Source organism: Triticum dicoccoides, chromosome 1B (genome assembly GCF_002162155.2).
Source record: "Triticum dicoccoides isolate Atlit2015 ecotype Zavitan chromosome 1B, WEW_v2.0, whole genome shotgun sequence".
Lineage (NCBI taxonomy): Eukaryota > Viridiplantae > Streptophyta > Magnoliopsida > Poales > Poaceae > Triticum > Triticum dicoccoides.
Window position 1 is genome coordinate 6,265,815 of NC_041381.1, and position 22,262 is coordinate 6,288,076.

Below are 22,262 nucleotides of genomic sequence, written 5' to 3' on the forward strand. Positions count from 1 at the left end.
AATGACAAAGTTATATGATCACTACAAAGATTCAAATATTTGACACTTGCAGGGCGACTTACCAAAGATTGCTAAGACCATCTGGGAGACATGGCGCTTTAATCCGGATAATTCGGCGGTCGCCTCTTCAAGAGCCGCCTCTGACTTCTCGGCTCGATTGATCAAAACAATTTTATCATCAGCCCAGGCCTTTTTCTCCATTTCAAAGTCTTTCTTCAGTTTCTCTTGTTCAGAAACGCTGAATTTAACGTTGGAGTCGGCTCTTTGGGTTTCCGTCTCTTGGGCTTCAAGGCGGTTCTTCAAATCAGACACCTCTGACTCAAGTTGCCTGTACAAATATCGGGTCAAAATCAGGATCCTCATGATGCAATGTTAAGTCCCAAGCCTTTTGCAAGCAACAACACTTGGCACTTGGGGGCTAATGTCTACCGAAGAATTTTATTTAAAGTGGTGGTTCATGATAGTAAGTACCAAGCACTTTGCAAGCAAGAGTACTTGGCACTTGGGGGCTAATGCATATTGTTGTTAAAGCTTTTTAGCTACTTTATTCTATACAACCATATGAAGGACCGGCTCAACCATGTTGGTTAAGCCACCCCGGGGGGACTATGGATTTGTTTCTAAGTCTACAACGTATTTATCATAAGCAATAGACTTGGGGGCTGGCATAATAAGGATAAAGGAGTATAGAGACAGGATTGTACCTCAAACTTCTGGCGCATGTCCTTCACCATATCAATTTCGATGTAACGGTTGCTGTGCACTTGGCTCATATAGCCAGAAAAGACCTCCGCAATACTCATATGAGTGTAATCAACAACGTCAAGCTTGACCCGACGGCGTTCCAGAAGCTCCTCCTTGACGGAACACTTGGCCAGCACAGTTGGTCTCCCCGGCTCAACATAGCCGGTCTTGCTGATCTCGACATCATGGTCTTGAGGGTCATCCTTCTTGGCGGGGCTAGGGACTTCGGGATTTTCGGAGCCATCGGCGGCTCGTTCGGCAGGCGGGTCAGCAATTGGTGTTGGCGTGTCATGAGCTGGATTAGGTGGCGGCTCATGAGTAGAAGCTTCAGGGGCGGCCGTTCCAAGTGCCGACTCTGTTAAGATCAGCTCTCCGGCCGGCTTGTTCTTCTTCACCTTTTTGCTGGGCTTTGCTTTCCCGCTGCGTATGATCAAAAGGTCAATGCAAATATAGAGAATTGAAATGAATACAGGTTAAGCAAATCATCATTACCCTAGAGCGGTCTTGAAAGCCAGCAAGTTGGACTGCATTGACTCGACGGAGGAAGGTGAAGTTTCCGGATAATTCGAGTCATAAGAATTGAGTGGTTGACGAATTAGACCCGCCAAATGATAAAAGGGATTTAAATCAGAGGTGACCTTGTTCCGACACTTCCTTGGTGGGTTAGGTAAGCCGGAGGACAGTTCCGCATCCTTGCTAGTCCGGGTCTACCTCCGGCTCTCGTGAATCTGTCGCTTCAAAAGAAATTGAGGATCTTGATAAGCTAAGGGATGTGAAAATCTTACATTCGGGGTTACTCTTCGGATTTTATGTCTTGGCAAAGGCTCGGAGTCGGAGGAAATGATAGTTACCTCTTCATCCTTGCCATGACTTGTTCCTGTGTACTCCTGCTGATAATCAGTGTCAACAAGATGGTTAGAAAAGGATCCAAGAGAGTCAAGGGCTACCTCTGACTCAGAAGAATCTTCTAGCCGAAGCAAGTCAGAGGCGGTGGCTTTCTTGCCCTTATTCCTCGCATCCTCTTTCCTGGCGGCTCCCTTGGCCTTCCTGGCTTTCTTTGTAGCCTCATGATCGTACTTAACCTTCCAAAATTTATCACCAGCCTGTGAAAATCAGCAAGAGTATGAGTACAAATCAACCATCAAAAGACAAAGGTAATTTATTTAGATGGGTGGCGGCTTACAGATAAAACTTCAAAACACACCAATCTTCTGAAACATAGCCCAACTATTTTTATCTCCCAAGGCATACAATTGCATCAACACAACTATTTCAGAAACATAGCCCTAGTTACAAAATCAATGCAACAACATCCATGCTTCGAAAAATGTAGCCGCCGCTTGTACACCATTGCAACATGACACATGTGTCAAAAACATTGATCGGTTGCAGAAGGGCACTTGAGGAGTGGACGACATCCAAGGTTGTCGCCTTCCATGGTGTTTGTGGTGCTGTAGTAGAGGCAGAGGCTGCTCGACGTGCTTGGGTGGATGAGGTTCGACAACTCTAGGGACAGGTAGTGCTCCATCGCTGAGGTGCTCGGCCATCACGGGGCGACTGTGAGGCACTCTTTGTGGAACATGGAAGCTGGAGGGAGATGGAAAGGACGGGCAGAAGAGAAAGGCGAGGAAGGTGGATGGAGGGCCGTGGCGGTGGCTCTACTCGCCACCAATAGTCGTTGGGCAACCGGGCGCAAGGATCTCGCGCGTGTCAAGCGCCTCCTATCGCTGACAGCTGCGAGGCTAAGGGTTTCTTGTTCGAGAGATGAGTAAGACTTGCGCGGGAGTAGGTGCTGGAAATATGAGCAAATTACTACGAGATTTAATCCGAATAAACAGAAGATAAATCATGACTATAGTAGCAAAGATTGAACTACTTATGCGAACTAGCATTGCAGATGAACAGATCAGATCTAGGCACATACTAGAAACATGAATTCTAGCACGATCTCGAACAGGAAAGATAGAATCACATACGGTGTAGTGGGAGCAGCACTGTCGGCGTTGACGTTGTCGCCCATCTCGTCGAGGATGAGGTTGCTGAGGTTGGGGAATAAGTCGTCGTTCGCTAAGTCATCGCTGCCAGCAGTCGCGTGAGTGCGCTCCCCAAAAACCTGATCGCCCCTCTCCCGTACAGGATCACGAGAGGCGGGGTTCTGGAGGCCTGCTGTCCCTTCTCCCAGTGCATGCCGAAAGGAGGGATGGAGAAGACTTTCTTGGCGGTGAAATGATCTGGAAAGGTGGCGAGAAACCATATGTAGCGGCGGCAGCTAGGGCAGATGTCTGCCGGACTATATAGTGCGGGCCGGGTAGGTCGTGGGAGTAAACCCCACGTCCGAGTCGGCACAATCCAAAAGAATCGGAAACTATTCAGTAATTAACGCAACCGTTAATTATTTGTTAATGACTCATTAATTTTTCCCGAGTAGCAAAAATATAGACAACGTGCATAGGTTTGTCCTTGGCTCGGCTCAATCACGCAACCGCATGGATTCCCCGCGGGTGGAGCATATACTTCGTACTCCAGGGCCTTTCATGAATTTATTAGAGAGCACCCACTTCTCATAGACTGCGACGTTAACAGTCAAATTCATATAGGTGTGTTCCTCAGGAGATGCTCTGCAGGACAACATCTCTGCTTACTCAAATAAGCCACTTGGAACACATTAAGATAGATATCAACCTGCCATGCATATGAGGAGAGTATTGCATCTTCACGGAGTGGGATAATTAAAATAAGGATACCCTCCTCTCAGCTGACCAACAGCTTGTCTCACACTTCTACTTCACGAGATCTCCGATCACATAAAGTGGGTTACCACTATGGACAACTCATGCGGTGGGTCTCAAACCCATCTCCATCGATGCATTATCTATCACATTACGTGATAGACCCTTTGTGAAGGGATCTGCCAAGTTTTTCGACGTTTGGATATAATCCAACGTAATTACTCTAGAGTTCCTCAGTTTCCTGACAGATTTTAATCTCCACTTCACATGCCTTGAGGAGTTCATATTGCCCTTAGAACTGTTTATCTTGACGATCACAGTTTTATTATCACAGTTCATCAGGATAGGGGGTATTGGTTTTTCAACCATAGGTAAGTCCATCAATAGCTCACGAAGCTACTCAGCTTCAACAGTGGTAGTGTCTAATGCTGTGAGTTCTGCTTCCATAGTTGACCTCGTTAAGATGGTCTGCTTGCAAGACATCTAGGAAACAGCGCCACCACCAAGTGTAAAAACATAACCACTTGTGGCCTTAATCTGATCAACATCAGATATCCAGTTCGAGTCACTATAACCCTCCAGTACCCTTGGATACCCGGTGTAGTGAATCCCATAGCTCGCAGTGCCCTGCAAGTAGCGCATCACTCTGTCAAGCGCACACTAATGATCATCTCCCGGTTTTGACACAAAACGACTCAAGACCTTTTCCACATAGTGAGACTGAAGCAGTGTGATCCCACCATTCTCATCTCTCAACAGCCTGATGTTTAAGATAACATCAGCTACTCCTAGATCCTTCATCTCAAAACAACAAGATAAGAAATCCTTAACCTCCTTGATTAAATCAAGTTTGGTTCCAAAGATCAATATGTCTTCGACATACACACAAAGAATAACTCCTTCGCCCCCACCATGGCGATAATACACAAACTTGTCACCATCATTTACTACAAAGCCGGAAGCAGCTAATGTTCTTTCGAACTTCTCATGCCACTCCTTAGGAGCTTGTTTAAGACCATATAAAGACATTAATAACTTGCACACCTTTCCTTCCTAACCAGGTACTACAAAACCATCTGGCTGATCCATGTAAATTTCCTCCTTCAACTCTCCATTGAGGAAAGCCATCTTAACGTCCATTTGATGAACGAGAAGACCATGTGAGGTAGCCAGTGATAGTATCACCCGAATTGTGGTCAGTCTAGCAATGGGTGATTAAGTACCAAAGAAGTCTTCACCTTGTTTCTGGGTATAACCCTTAGCCACAAGCCATGCCTTGTACTTTTCAATCGTACAATCAGGTCTAAGCTTCTTCTTGAACACCCACTTACATCCTACAGGTTTGCACCCATAAGGACGGTCAATGATCTCCTAGGTTCCGTTAGCTAAGATGGACTCCATCTCGCTACGAATAGCTTCCTTCCAGTAGTCAGCATCAGGAGATGCATAGGCTTCTGAAATAGTCCTGGGTGTGTCATCCACAAGGTACACAATGAAATCATCACCAAAGGACATTGCAGTCCTCTGTCTCTTACTCCTTACAAGAGTATCATTGTCACCCTCAACAGTATTCTCAACGTGTTCCATCGCAATGGTGGGTTCAGGAATTACAGTGAGTCCTTCACTAGATGGAGTAGGTATCTCCTGATTTGATGAACTTGACATATCCTTCATAGGAAATATGTCCTCAAAGAAAGTTGCATTATTAGACTCCATAATCGTACCACCATGTATGTAGGATACCTCAGATTTTATTATCAAAAATCTAGAGGCAATGCTATGAAAAGCATAGCCCAGAAGAACACAATCCACGGTTTTTGGTCCAAGCTTGCGCTTCTTGGGAATTGGTATATTGACTTTCGCTAAACAACCCCAAGAACGTAGGTAAGAGAGTTTCAACCTTTTCCTTTGCCATTCCTCAAATGGAGTCATGGTCTTATGCTTTGTGGGAACTCAGTTTAGGACATGACACGCGATCATTAGTGCCTCCCCCCACCATTCCTTGGAAAGACCCGATGTGTCTAACATGGCGTTAACCAAATCAGTTAGAGTTCGGTTCTTTCTTTCAGCCACCCCATTAGACTTAGGTGAGTAGGGAGGCGTCCTCTCATTGATTATACCATGTTTCGCACAAAACAGATCAAATTCATTGGAAAAATACTCTCCACCACGATCGGACCTAAGCAGTTTAGTTTTTCGATCAAGTTGGTTCTCTGCCTCAGCTTTATAGTTTTTGAAGAAAGTTAAAGCCTCATCTTTTGATTTCAGAAGATACACATAACAATATCTAGGGGATTCATCAATCAACGTCATGAAAAATCTCCTTCCACCTTTTCTCAACACGCCATGAATCTCACAAAGATTAGAATGTATAAGCTCTAGTGGCGCCAAGTCTCTTGCCTCTGCAGTCTTATGGGACTTGCGAGGTTGTTTACCTTGCACACATACTTGGAACTTAGAGCCTTTGACAATAGAGATTTTTGGAATTAAATTCATATTGGTTAGCCGCGTCATGCAACCAAAGTTAATATGACAAAGTCGTGAATGCCAAATATCCGACTCATTATTGTGGCAAACATTATTAATAACTTTAGTGCAAATATGCGACAAAGATAGGCGGAAGAAGCCTCCGCACTCATAGCCTTTTCCAAGAAATTGTCCACACTTGGAAATTACAACTTTATTGGACTCAAAAACCAACTTAAAACCATCTCGACATAAACGGGAACTACTAACGAGATTTTTATTGATGGACGACACATGATGAATGTTCTTCAGATGCACGGTCTTGCCCGAGGTAAACTTCAGGTCGACCATACGGACACCTCGACCGATGGCATGTGACCCGTTCCCCATCGGTAAGGGAGAAGTCCATGTGACCCAGATTCCTTCATATAAGTATCACCGATGACAACATTAGCGGACTTGCCGCTCTTCTCATGTTCGCGTTCCTCAAAGCGGTTAGGACACTTCGGAGCCCGGTGATTAGGATCACCGTAGACATGGCAAAGTCCCTTCCCCTTCTTGTGAGAATTCTTCTTGAAGTTGGTAGAATGCGATGGCTTGTTCTTTGTATCAAACTTGCCTTTGCCCTGAGTTTTGTTCTTGTTGTTTTTGAACTTGTTGGGATGGAAGTTCTTCTTCTCTACCATGTGGGCACTAGAAACTCCCTCAGCAACTCGAGCACGTGTGTCCTTGGCTCTCGCCTTCTCTTCAACATTAAGAGTACCAATGAGATCCACAAAGGAAAACTCTTGTCTCTTGTGTTTCAGGGAAGTAGCAAAATTGTTCCATGAAGGTGGAAGCTTTGCAATGATGCCTCCAGCAAAAAATTTGTCTGGCAACACACACTTGAAGTACTCGAGTTCTTTTGTGAGCGAGTGTATCTCATGAGCCTGCTGTACAACAGAGCATTCATCAGGCATCTTGTAGTCATAGAATTGCTCCATGACGTACAACTCACTGCCGGCGTCCGAGGCACCAAACTTGGCCTCGAGCGCAGCCCACATGTCCTTGCCGTTGTCAAACAACATATACGAGTCCACAATGGAGTCATCAAGAACAACCAGAAGAGCGCCTTTAAAGAGAGTATCGATCTTCTCAAAAGTTTCCAGCTGTGCTGGATGAAGATCGCCCTCAGGCTTGCCCTTGGTGGCGTCATAGCAGCCCATCACTACTAGGGAAAAGGCTAGCAGCAGCGCGGGTTTTCAGGCTAGCAGCAGCGCGGGTGGCCGCGCTACTAATAAGGCGCTATAGCTAACTCATAGTAGTAGCGCGGCCCCAACCCGCACTACTACTGTTGACGATATCAGCAGCGCTTTTTGCGAACGCGCTACTATTAACTAGCTGTAGCGATTTCGTCATCCCTCGCTACTGCTATATCTTTCATCATTTTCCCACTGCCCCATTCCCTTTCAGTTCTCCTTTCACTTTCAGTTCTCCTTTCTAATACTAGATACTAGGTACTGCTAGTAGATATCAAATTCATAAACCATTAGTAGGTACGGTAGTACTCCCTTCGTTCCAAATTACTCGTCGTGGTTTTAGTTCAAACCACGACGAGTAATTTGGAACGAAGGGAGTACTAAGATAACAATTTCATGCATAGCCAACATGCATCCTCAAGCAGTACATGGTCATATCAACGGCCATCATCATATGTAGTTCTAGATGATATCGACGACGATCATCATATGTAGTTCTAGATGATATAGCCACACACACATATGTAGTTCTAGATGATATAGCCACACACACATATGTCGTCCTAGATGATATAGCCACACACACATATGTAGTTCTAGATGATATCGAAGACAATCATCATCCTCAAGCCTGGGCGGTTGGTGTTCCTGATAGTAATTAGGATGGCCTGTCCAACACGAAGATTCTTGCCATCGAGGAATTTCTTCCACCCAACCGAGCTTAAGTGTGTGCGACCGTCCGTGTCCACGCGGTAAGTACAGGTTGTGACGGAGCCCCTTGCAGTAAGGCGTAGTCCAGCTGAGCCTTCTTCATCAGGCTCGTTACCATAACTCACAGATATGCTCTTTGCCAATTTCTGAATAAGAAAAACATATCAATTAATAAGCATGTGATCGAACTCTACACTAAAACATATATATCATCGACTAGATTCCACACAACATACCATATCATTGGACTGTACACTAAGTAATTCACACTATTAATTTGCATTTGTAAGTATAACATACCATATCATGTCGATCAACCATGGTATTTGTCAAGCGGGGCACGAATGGCACCCCGACAAAGTCAGCACGTGGCGGAATTATGTCCCACAGGTTGGACACCTCCTCCTCACTCAGCCTTGTTCTTTGAGCTACGATGGCTTCATGAAGTGGGTCCTCATCATCTTCATCGAGTGGGTCCTCATTATCTTCATCATCTTCATCATCTTCGTCATCTTCATCATCTTCCACCAGGTTGAGATAAATGACAGCTAGCTTGGGTCTTTCTGCTCGGAAGTTGAAGCTGATCAACTCACCACCAGTAAGATGCATGCGAGCGACGAAACGGGCCCATCCATCTCCTCCAATCTGCGACATATTGCGTCCTTTCTCGACCTCCATAGTGTACGGCCCCCCAGGAGCCTCAAATGTCACAATGTCTCCTGTCAGCTTGTTGAATTTCAACCTCACATTGCATGGGACGATCTGTGTAAAATAAGCAAAATGACACAATGCAGTAATGCCAACACTAAAAATAAAATAGTTATTACATTTCATCTAATTTCTTACCGCCGCATGACGAAAACTCGGGTGGAAGTAGATGCAGAACAACTTGCCAGTTGCAAGGCTGCTGGCGCATCTTGACTTGCACAGTTGACATAGTGGTGGTGGTGGTGGCACCATTCTTCCTAAAGCAATATGAGCAAAGGATTACTAAATCAACTAAATCAAAATGTTCCTAAGTCAACTAAATCAACTAGCCTACTAAGTCAACTAAATCAAAATGTTCTAAGTCAACTAAATCAACTAACCTACTAAGTCAACTAAATCAACTAGCCTACTAAATCAACTAAATCAAAATGTTCTAAGTCAACTAAATTAACTAAATGAATTAGCCTACTAAATCAACTAAATCAAAATGTTCTAAGTCAACTAAATCAACTAGCCTACTAAATTAACTAAATCAAAATGTTCTAAGTCAACTAAATCAACTAGCCTACTAAGTCAACTAAATTATATCAACTAAATCAAAATGTTGCATATGAGCAGGAGGGAGAAGGAGGGCGACTCGAGGAGGGAGAAGAGAGTAGGATGGAGGAGGAAGGCGGAGCGAGGAGGGGCCGGCCGGCGCGGCCAGTTGAGGGAGGACGGAGGAGGAAGGCGGAGCGAGGAGGGGCCGGCCGGCGCGGCCAGTTGAGGGAGGACGGAGGAGGAAGGCGGAGCGAGGAGGGGCCGGCCAGCGGCGAGTGGAGAGGGAGGACGGAGGAGGAGGCCGGTACCGAGTCCAGCAAGGAGGAGGAGGTGACGGCGCGCGGCGCAGACGGAGGAGGGGCGACGGGGGCGCGCGGCGCAGATTTTGAGTGGCTGTGTGTGAGTGAATCCGAAGGGAGGAGATGAGGGAGATGGATGGCTTAGCAGTAGTGCTCTTCAGCAAAACACGCTACTGCTAACCTATCTAGCAGCAGCACTTTTCACAGTAAAGCGCTACTGCTATGTGTCAGCATGCAAAAATACACATTGATCATCAATGATCTTTTTGTGTACAATCTTATTTGACAATATGAGTCCTCACCGGTTTAGGAACAGGTGAAGACTCATATTGCAGCCACAAATTCTACACATAAAGTTCAATGAAGATCAAGTTCTTGTCAAAGTGTGAGAAGTAACATATTTAAGGTGGTAGAAACTCTCTTCACGGAGCGAGGTGGGACTAAATTTTTGTAGGAAACTTAGAAGTAGCGCTTATCTGGGAAATGCGCTGCTACTACGCTACGTAGCAGTAGCGCGCGTCATTTTAACGCGTTGCTGCTATAACTAGCCTCGCGGCGGCCTCATAGGAATTATAGCAGCAGCGCGTCTTCGGGGGAACGTGCTACTGCTATATTTGTCTCAGCAGCGAGTTTCAGTGGTCCGCGCTACTGCTAGTTAGCAGCAGCGAGTTATTTTGAAGCACGCTGCTGATAAGATTCTGTGTATAGGCTTTTCCCTAGTAGTGCATGGTGTGAAACCAGTAGACTGCTCTCGTGCGCCACCTCTTATACTGCGCCCCCTTAAAGGTAGGCGGCTTCAGATGCGTAACAAAACCACTCAGAGCAAATTTCTACGAGATTTAATCCAAATAAGCAGAAGATAAATCATGACTACTGCAGCAGAGATTGAACTAATCATGCGAACTAGCATAGCAATTGAACAGATCACATCTAGGCACATACTAGAAACTTGAATTCTACCACAATCTTGACCAGGAAAGATAGAATCACATACAGTGCAGCGGGAGCAGCACCGTCGGTGTTGACGTTGTCGCCCATGTCGTTGAGGATGAGGTTGCCGAGGTCGGGGAAGAAGTCGTCGTTCGCGAAGTCGTCGCTGCCAGCAGCCGCGCGAGTGCGCTCCCCAAAAACCTGATCACCCCTCTCCTGTATAGGATCATGAGAGGCGGGGTTCCGGAGGCCTGCTGTCCCTTCTCTTGGTGCATGCCGAAAGGAGCGATGGAGAAGACTTGCTTGGCAGTGCAATGATCTGGAACGGTGGTGAGAAACCATATGAAGCGGCGGCAGCTAGGGCAGACGTCTGCCTAACTATATAGTGCGGGCCAGGTAGGTCGTGGGAGTAAACCCCACGTCCGAGTCGTCATGATCCAAAAGAATCGGAAACTGTTCAGTAATTAATGAGTCCGTTAATTACTAATTAATGACTCATTAATTTTTCCCGAGCAGCAAAAATATATACCACATGCATAGCTCTGTCCTTGGCTTGGCTCAATCCCGCAACCCGTGGCGCGGCGCGTCGTGACGAGGCGAGGTGAGGTGAGGCGTGGCGTGGCGAGGCGAGCAAGGAGGAGGAGCGCGCGTGTAGGTCTCCTCTTCTCATGCTCATACAAGTGGTAGAAGAGCTCATCTTACAAAGACGTGCAACTCTCTCTCAACTTATGAGGTGGGACTACACTTTAGCCTCACTCACTCCACTCACATGTGTGCATGAATGGGCCAAGAGAATTTCAGAATTTTAGTTGGGCTTTTGGCCAAAAGTCCACTAGCAAATTCCAACAATCCCCCACAAAGTCTCATTGGCACATTTCACCATTAGGTTCCAAAACATTGTTTATATACCGTTGCTTAGTGGAGACTGTGAAGTTGAACCTCCACATAGAGATTTATGCTACACTAGATCACCACTTGAATAGTGGACTATGCCTTGAACTACAAGTTTTTTGCGAGACTAGTTTCACACAAATTCTTGACCGATAGTAGGTTGCCGCAAGGCTTCCCCACGGGTGGAGCGTATACGTCGTACTCCAGGGCCTTTCTTGAATTTATTAGAGAGCACCCACTTCTCACAGACTGCGACGTTAACACCCTGCTTCGGCTAGCAGACTCTTCTGAGTCGGAGGTAGCCATTGATTCCCTTGGCTCGTTTTTTAACCATCTTATTGACACTGATTATCAGCAAGAGGACACAGGAGCAAGCCGGAACAAGGCTGATGAGGTAACTATCCTTTCCTCCGTCTCCGAGCCTTTGCCAAGATGGAAAATCCGCAGAGTGACCCGGAAAGTCAGGTTTTCTCATCCTTTAACTCATCACGATCCTTAATTTCTTTTGAAGCGACAGATTCATGAGAGCCGGAGGCAGACCCGGACCAGCAAGCATGTGGAGATCTCCTCCGGCTTACCAAACACTCCAAATAAGCGCCGGAATGAGGTCACCTCTGATTTAAATTCTCTTTATCCTTTGGCGGGTCTTACTCGCGAACCTCTCAATTCTTCTGACTTGGATTATCAGGAAACTTCCCCTTCCTCTGGCGACTCAATGCAGTCCAACCTGCCGGCTTTCAAGACTGCACCAGGGTATAATAATCTGCTTGTCTTGTATTTACTTCAACCCCTTGCATCTGTACTAACCTTTTATTTTGACGCGGTGGACAAGCCAAGCCAAACAAACGGGTTAGAAAGAGCAAGCCAGCTGAAGACATGGTCGTGACTGAGCCGGTTCTTGAAACAGCTGTGCTGGTCTCGTCAACTCATGAGCCGCCTTTTGGGCCAGCTCAAGACATCAACACTGACATCTTGAACGAGCCGTCGATGAGTCAGAAAATCCAGAAACCCCTGGCCTAGTCAGGACAAATGACCCACAAAACACTGAAGTTGAGATCCCCAGAACCGGCTTTGTTGAGCTGGGAAGACCAACTGTGCTGGCCAAATGTCCCGCCAAGGAGGAACTTCTGGAACACCGCTGGGTCAAGCTGGATACTATGCTCACATGAGTATTGGCGACGTCTTTTCTGGCTACATGAGCCATGTACACAGCAGCCGGAATCTTGAGATTGACATAGTGAAACAGATGCACCAAAAGTTTTAGGTACAACCCTTTCTCTGTATTCATTTATCTTTACAATGCCAGCCCCCAAGTCTATTACTTATGATGTTTATGTTGTAGACTTAGAAACAAACTTAATGATATTAGTAACATAGATGAATGAAACATATAAGAAGTCCAGCTTACTCTATAGTCCCCAAGGGGCGGCTTAACCAACATGGTTGAGCCGGTCCTTAATATAATTATATAAACAAAAAATACTTACAGGGCTTTGAACAGCAATATGCATTAGCCCCCAAGTGCCAAGTATTATTGCTTGCAAAATGCTTGGGACTTACTCTTATAACCGCCGTCTTATGAGCCGCCACTGAAAGTAAAATTCTTCTGTAGACATTAGCCCCAAAGTGCCAAGTGTTGTTGCTGGCAGAAGGCTTGGGACTTTAATATTACATAAAAATTGGCTTGATTTTGAGTCTGTCTTTGTATAGGCCACCACGAGCCAACTCGAATCAGAGGTGACTGATCTGAAGAGCCGCCTTGAAACCCAAGAGATGGAAATCCAAAAGGCCGACACCAAGTTCAAATTCAGCATTTCTGAACAAGAAAAACAGAAGAAAGAATTTGAAATTGAAAAGAAAGCCTGGGCTGATGAAAAAACTGCATTGATTAACCGAGCTGAGAAGGCAGAGGCGGCTCTTGAAGAAGCAACCGGTGAATTAACCGGCTTAAAGCGCCATGTCTCTCAGATGGTCTCAGCGATCTTTGGTAAGTCGCCCTGCAAGTGTTTACATATTTAAGCATTTCAGTTGATCATAAAACTGGAATTAACTCACCTGATCACGCTTATGCAGGCCCAGAAGCTCAAATTTGAACCAAGACATGCTGATCAAACTGAAGGCAGTGTACACATTGGTGGAGCAATTGTACACCGGGTCTCAACATGCATTAGCCAAGGTGGCTTTGTCAAATGAAGCGCCTACCCTCCCGGTAGAGGTCTTGAAGAAGCTTTCCGTGCTCCCTCAACGGTTCAATCAACTGAGGCAGTTAGCTGCAAGAGCCGGAGCGGTAAATGCTTTAAGTCGGGCTAAGGCTTGGCTACCAGAGTTAGACCCGGCCGACATTGCCACTAGCTACCCAAGCTTGAAGGAGCATGGCACCCTGTTTGAGGAAAACGACTTCACCGCTTGTGTAAAGGAGATACGCCCTGTGGCTACCCTTATAGCGAATGAAGTAGATCTTACCAAGTACCTGGCGGATTATGATGAAGAAAACCGGAGAATTCCAATGCCTCATTATGAAGTGACCAGTGTGATCTCCCACTCTGTAAGCACACCTTCGCCCCTGAAGTTGACCCGACCGGTCTAGTTGATGATGAAGCCGAATTTGAAGCTTTGAACAACATTGACTGATCATCATCAAACTTCCAGGAAAGGGAACAGGGCGAAGACACGGGGAGGGCTAACCCGGATGCTTCAGGCCAATCATGAAGGCTAACCTGCCATGGCGGCTCACACATGTGACGTGCTGAAAAAACAATATGAATCATTTGGACTCAAGGAGTCATGTAATAGAGTAGAAATAACTTTGCTTTGGTCGTGCCATCATGCACGTTTTGTTGCTTAATGTCATTAAGTTGCCGTATTATATTCACCCATGTTTACTTTTCATCTGCTTTCCGTATGCTAGATCAAACCTTTTTAACTGTCCTGCACATGAAAACAGATCATAATGTCCCTTGGCGGCTTACCGCCAGGCGGGTCATAATAACTTAAAAAGAGTCACATATAAGGCTGTTGCAACATATAATGTTTAAAACACAACTATAATTGTACACCAGCAACCTGTAACTTTGCACCCCCGGCTCATATGATCCGGTCAGTAAGGGCGATAACCCAATCTTCAGACATCAATATTTCCAAAGGTATAATGATGCTCATATATTGGTGACTCATCAGCCAAAATTAAATCGGGTTAAAATTAACCATAATTGTACTTCTAAACCTCGGAAAAGTCTCAAGTCAAATAAAAGGGTGCTTCCAAAGAAAACTTAAACCAAGTATAAAAAGTTCAGGGCTACTGATTCGAATACGATCAGTAAACCGTTCCAGAGGGGTTAAGCTAGAATTCGAATACGATCATGTAGCCCCCAGTGGCTTTGGCATTGCGCCGATCAAGAGGGTACCGACAGCTGTGTTCTCTTTGGTTCGAATACGACCTATGTTTGAACATGAAGCCCCCTAATGACCTTGAGAGTTTTTTAACGACTCTGATTCAAATACGATCATAGTCGGTTCCCAAAAGGGGTTGAGCTATGATTCAAATACGATCAAGAAGCCCCCTAGTGAGCTCGGCAGTGTGCCAATCAAAATGGTACTGACAGCTATGTTCTCTTTGGTTCGAATACGACCTATGTTTGAATAGGAAGCCCCCTAGTGATCATAAATTTTAACGGCCAGATTCGAATACGATCATAATCCGGATCAAGCGGGTTAAGCCAGATCAAATGTGATTAGCCCCCAAGTGATCATGTAAGATAACAATGATAATAATAATGACATATTTACCTTTAAGGGAAAAAAAGACAGAGGTCCTGCTTTATTATTTATCATAATATATACATTGTCGAAATATGTACATCATGAGAGCCGGTGGTTCAAGTATAGTAAGGCCTAAGATCAGCGATACTCCACGGCCGGCAGGTCTTCTCCTCTGACTTACATGAGTCTTTGTGCTCTCGAACATCGATAAGGTAGTATGACCCGTTGTTCAAATTATTGCTGATCACAAAGGGCCCTTCCCAAGGTGGGGATAACTTGTGTGCATCAGTTTGATCTTGGATGAGCCGGAGCACCAAATCACCTTCCTGAAAGGCTCTGGACTTAACCCCATGGCTGTGATAGCGGTGCAAGTCCTCTTGGTAAGTCTAGAGATGGCAATGGGGACAATCCCCTATGGGGATACCTACAACATCCACATCCCCATCTATTCCCTATCATCCCATCCCCTTCCCCGTTTACATGACCGGGGATGAAATTTCCCCAGACCCATGCCCCACTGGAGAATGGGGCCCCATTAGGGTCACTATCCCCATAAACAAATACTCATATACATAATATGGCACCCTATAATCAACATACATACATGGTGTTGTCCTTGTCCTGCTAACGCCTATATAGGTCGTATTGACTTCTTGGTCATGGTGGCAGCTGAGGTGATGATGTGAGATAGGTTTAAGGTTTCTTTAGAGCTTTTTTTTGTTTTCGCAAGTTTGTTTGTGAATATTTTAAGGTTGACCGCAGTATCACGGTTACTAACCGGGTCCCGGTGGGTATTGGGTCTGGGGAATAGGATATCATCCCCATCCCCGTTGTACCCTATGGGGAGTAAAATAGTTTGGTAAACATCCCCATGGGGATGTTTTTCACCCATCCCCGACCCCTAATAGATGAAATCCCCGCAGGTTTGGCGGGTGTGGGGCCCCATTACCATCCCTAGGTAAATCACTAAACAAGCTGCTGCCAAGTCCCGTTGTTCATCTAATAGGTCAAGAGTAGCCTGACGCGCATGTTCATTGTCCGCCTCCACATAAGCCACCACCCGAGGTGAGTCATGACGGATGTCACTAGGGAGAACCGCCTCAGCTCCGTAGACCATGAAGAAAGGCATATAACCCGTAGATCTGGTGGGAGTAGTGTTGATGCTCCATAACACAAAGGGTAACTCCTCAACCCAACAACCCGGCGTCCACTGCAGGGGGACCAAAAGCCGGGGCTTGATACCTTTCAAAATCTCCTGATCGGCTCTCTTGGCTTGACCATTGGATTGGAGGTGAGACACTGATGAAACATCAAGCCGAATATGCTCATGTTGACAAAATTATTCCACCTTTAGATAGATTAGTGCCATTGTTAGTTATAATGCTGTGTGGAAAGCTGAAGCGAAATATCACCTTCTTCATGATCTGAACAGCCGTAGCTGCATCACACTTACTGACTGGCTCTGCCTCAACCCACTTTGTAAATTTATCAACTGCCACCAAGAGGTGGGTCTTTTTATCTTTGGACCTTTTGAAAGGCCCAACCATATCAAGCCCCCAGACTGCAAACGGCCAAGTAATTGGAATCATCCTCAATTCTTGAGCCGGCACATGAGCCCGTCTTGAGAACTTCTGACAACCGTCACATTTACTGACCAGGTTCTCCGCATCAGCATGAGCCGTCAGCCAATAGAATCCATGGCGGAAAGCCTTGGCCACAAGTGATTTTGACCCGGCATGATGACCACAATCCCCTTCGTGAACACTGCGATGATGCAACTCGCCATTGACAATCGTCATTGACTTAGACCACCGGGTTATCTGCCTGGCCAAGGTTTCCTCCTCAGGCAACTCGCCCCAGGTTATATAAGCCAAATATGGCACTGTCCAATCTGGAATGTCATGAAGAGCCGCCACCAATTGTGCTTCCGGGCCAAGTCTTCCTCTATAGGTAACTTGACAGAAGGGTTATGCAGAATATCCAAGAAAGTATTAGGCGGCACCGGCTTACGCTGAGAGCCCAGTCGGCTTAAGGCATCAGCCACCTCGTTCTTTCTGCGGTCAATGTGCTCCACTTGGTAACCCTTGAAGCGCCCGACAATGGTGTCAACTTCACGATGATAAGCCGCCATGAGAGGATGCTTGGAATCCCACTTGCTTGATACCTGTTGAGCCACCAAATCCGTGTCACCAAAACACCTTACCCGCCTTAAACTCATCTCCTTAGCCATCCGAAGACCATGGAGTAAGGCTTCATACTCAGTTGCGTTGTTAGTACAGGGAAACATCAACCGTAGCAGATAACAAAATTTGTCACCATGAGGGGAAGCTGTCAGGACCCCGACTCGATGTCACATCGATCTAGCTGGTAACACCTCATATCACTTTGCGGCCTCACGCACGGTATCCCCACGGGTGTCGTCTTACCTTTTCCCGGGACCGTTTGCGCCTTTTGGCTCACGTATATGATAGTGTCGCTAGCATCCATATGATAAAGAGCCCGGGCTGACATGACTAGTCGTAAACCCAAAGTGGCACAGACTTACAGGGACAGGCATCCATGACCCAGCTTCGAACGTGTCGGTCATCAGCAAGTGGGTCCGGGCTATAGCACTGGGCTAGCAGGACTCCGGTAAACCGGGCTGTAGCGGGCTAACAGGGCTCCGGTACTCAATGCGTGACATTTCCCCGAAGGGACAGACACAGGAACGAAGAAGGACACATGCCGGCCAGCCTAAGTGTTCCAGAGCAGTAGCAAGCTACCATGGCTCAGCGGTAACACTAGGAGACATTTCCCGGTAAGAGAGGCTACTAAAGATAAACAACTAGATAGTCAGATCCCACACATACCAAGCATTTCAATCATACACACAATATGCTCGATATGTGCAAATACAACGAAGCATCACAACATGACTCTACGACACAAGTACTTTATTTAGGGCTCAGAGAGCCATACATAACATACACACAAAGGTACGGGTCTCACGACCCAACATACAAGTCATACAATCATACAAGCCAACAGCGGAAGTAACTTGTCTGAGTACAGACAACTAGTAAATAAAAGAGGCTTGGAAAGCCTGGCTATACTATGTGGTCCTTCACAAGCTCAGGGTCACCACCTGGGTCTTTAGCCTACTCGTTGATGTCAACGTCTACATAGAACCCATCAGAAGGGGTTGCAGCGTCTTCTGTAAAAATGTAGATTATAGCAACATGAGTACAAAGGTACTCAGCAAGACTTACATCAGATCCTACATACATGCATAGTATCAAGAAGGGTTGGTGGAGTTATTGCAGCAAGCCAGCTTTGACTCTTGGCTAGACTATCCTACGATACTCCAACTTGAAATAGTTTTGCGCACACGAGTCCACTATTCACCACTTCAATACACTACCGAGGATCCACCTCCGTCTTCCTACGGAAGAGCCATCCTCGGCACTCACACTTATCTTGAGGCTTTTAGTAGTTTCCATTTACTTGTCTATGAACTGTATAGGCAACCAAGTAGTCCTTTACCGCGGACGCGGCTATTCGAATAGATCATGTTAACCCTGCAGGGGGTACTTCTTCATACACGCTCTCACCACTTACCGTCGTTTACACGACATGTACTCGGCAACCTTCAAGCGGAAGCCCAACGTGGGTGTCGGCCACGACCTACCTAATCACCTAAGCCTCCAGTCCAGGTTTATCGCCTATTCAGGTTCCATCCGCAGGGAGTCCGGCCGAGGTTTCCCATACGGCCCCGAACGATGTGAACAGGGTTCCCGAGATACCTAACGGGTATTCGGTACACCCGTCCACGTACCTACCGCATCACAGCCCACCCCTACGGTCAGCGCTGTCCACGGCCTCCAGTAGGCTACAAACACCAGAAACTACTTGCAACTCCTGGACGGAGAACTAGGGTGAATAAGAAGTCGAGAGGGTACATTGGTTTCGGGCCCAATGCATGGTAGTAGCTGATTCTTAAATCACACATACAGATCTCAGTGCTTAAGGTCGGCTTCAATGAAACAACCCACCATGTACTCCTACATGGCCTCTCATCGATACCTTTACCAAATCGTGTTCACCACACCACTCTCATTACCGACATAATCATTTCACTCTAGCCCATCACCCAGATGAACCAGACCTGACACGACTCTAAGCATAGCAGGCATAGCAAGGTAGGAACAACACATACATATGGCTCAATCAACTCCTACACATGCTAGTGGGTTTCATCTAGTTACTGTGGCAATGACAGGTCATGCAGAGGAAATAGGTTCAACTACCGTAGCACACAGCAGTTTGAATCGCGTTGTCTTAATGCAGTAAAATAGAGCAGGAGCGAGAACATGGGATTGTATCGATATGATCAAATGGTTGGTTGCTTGCCTGATGATTCGTTGCACGGATACGATTCCTCGTTAGGGTAATCACGGTACTCTTCGGGGACGGAACCTGCCGCAGAGAGCACCGATACACAACATTACCAAACAATATGCAACAATATGATGCATGCATGAAACATGGCAATATGAGTGTGTTGGGCTAATGCAACTAAGAACCAGAAGGGTTTGAACAAATTTGAATCAAAGATTCAAATTTCAAATTCAAATATGGCCTTTTAAAGTGCTTTTCCTTGTTCTGATTAAAACATCAATTTAACTTGTTTGATCATGCATGAAAATAGTACAGATGGATAGATTGGATTTTTCTGATCATTTTTCATATATAATTTGTCCAATTTGGAGTTACAGAATAAAAGTTATGAATTTTTGAAGTTTAAATAATATTCTGGAATTTCCTGATTTAATTTAAATCCAGAAATATCATTTACTGCGTCATCCTGACGTCACAGTGACATCAGCAGGTCAACAGGGCTGGCTCGGGTCAAACCTGACGTGTGGGGTCCACACGTCAGTGTCACAGGGGCTAATCCCGCGTTGACCCCGGGCTGGTTAGCTTTGACCAAGCCCTGGGGCCCACTTGTCAGCGTCAGTAGGTGGTGGATTAGTGGTTAATCAACTAGGCCACGTCAGCTCGCCGGAGTTCTGGCCGGCGGCGACCAACAGTGCGGCGGCGATAGTGGTTTTGGTCGTTTCGGCCACCAAATGGACCGCGGAGATCACCGGAGTGAAGCTGAGGACGACCCGCGGCTCTTGGCGGAGTCCGTTGGGGTCGGGGTGGCCGGAGTTGACGGCGGTGAGCTCGGCTGCGGCCGCCGGGGTTCAGTCGTGCACGGGAGTGGTGCTGGAGCTCGAAGTCGAGCAAAGTGAGGCGCTAGGGATGCTCTACTGGGTTCTATGAACGCGTTGGACTCGCCGGGGTGACCAAATGGTCACCGGAGCTGCGTCGACGGCGAGCTCGGCGACGGCGGAGGTTCGGCCGTGGTGGGGATGCAGCTATGGTGAGGGAACGAGGGGAAGGAGAGGGGGAAACGACTCGGGGGCTCACCGCGGTTGCAGTGGGCGTCGAAGCGGGCTCGGGGACGCGCTGGAGACGGCGAATTCGTCGGCGACGGTGGTCGGAGCCCGAAGAGGGGAACAGCGACGTGGTGACGATGCAGGGCTTCCGGGGACTCGTGGAGCGGTGGGGAGGAAGAGGGAGTTGTGGCGGAGCTTCTGAGCTACTCGGGGGAGAGAGGGGTGGCCGGAGACAGTGGCTACGGCGAACGGCGGCGACGGTGATCTTCGGCCGAGAGCGAGAGAGAGCGAGGGAGAAACGGGGGAGAGTGAGCGAGAGCAGGGGGGATCGGGACGGGCTGCGGGCGTCGTCCACGCGGCCAGGAGGGCGTCGGCAAGCAGGAGGTGGCCGCGCGGCCGCGCGCGCGCGAGCACGCAGCAGCTTCGGGGCGTGGGGAGGAAGACGACGGGGAGCTACAGCGTTGGGCTGGGCCGGCTGCTAGCTGGGCCGGCCAGCTGGCTGGGCCGCGCAGGTAAGTCTTTCCCCTTTCTTTCCTGTTTTCTGTTTTATTTAATATATCTGCAACTTTGTTGAATTAAATAAAATACCTAGGCAATTCCAAAATTCACCAAACTACTCCTGGTCCATAGTTGGATTATTTCCAGCATGAAACATTTTAGTTTGGAGATATTTGAGCATTTAAATATTTTATATTATTTTAAATGCCCAAATTCAAATAGCTATGATTTAATTCAAAGACCCTAGGATGGCCTAGAAAAATGTGCACCACTTTTGGCAGAGGTTCTGAACCAAGGAAAAAATGATGGGCATTTTAGAAGGGCATTTCAGGTTCATTGAAAATTATTTTAGTAAACCCTAGTTGGTTTCAGAGGGGACTGGGGGTTCTGTCATCCCCATTTCAAGTTTCTGATGAATGAGTAAACATGATGCAACACTCTAATGCATGACTAGCTAGGGTGTGACAACTCACCCCCACTCAAAAGAATCTCGTCCCGAGATTTGGGTTCCTCCGAGAAGAAGGTGGGATACTCGAGTCGAAGACGATCCTCCCTTTCCCAAGTTGCTTCATCTTCAGAATGGTGCGACCATTGAACTTTGAGGAACTTGATGTTATGACGTCGTGTGGTACGCTCGGCTTGATCGAGGATACGAATGGGGTACTCCCGATATGTAAGATCATCTTGGAGATCAAGCGTTTCGTGGTCCACTTCACGGATAGGATCCGAGAAGCAACGCCTGAGTTGAGAAACGTGGAAGACATCGTGAACTCTGGAGAGGTGCGGAGGTAGTTCCAACTGGTAGGCAACTTCTCCTCGTTTGGCAAGAATGCGAAAAGGTCCAATGTAACGAGGAGCCAATTTGCCTTTGATGCCGAAACGTTGGGTTCCCTTCAGAGGGGTGACCCGAAGATAAGCCTTCTCGTCAACCTCGAAAGTCATAGCCTTATGTTTTCGGTCATATTGACTCTTTTGACGAGATTGGGCTGTTTTCAATTTTTCACGAACGATACGAACTTGTTCTTCTGCTTCCTGAATCATATCCGGGCCAAAGAATTATCTTTCCCCGGTCTCTGACCAGTTAAGAGGTGTTCGACATCGTCGTCCATAGAGAACTTCAAAAGGGGCTTTACCCAAGCTAGATTGATAGCTGTTGTTGTAAGCGAATTCGGCAAATGGGAGGCACTTCTCCCAGTCCATTCCGAATGAGATAACAGAGGCTCGAAGCATGTCTTCTAGAATTTGGTTGACACGTTCCACTTGACCACTTGACTGAGGGTGGAAAGCGGTGCTAAAGGAGAGACGAGTTCCCATAGCATTTTGGAAACT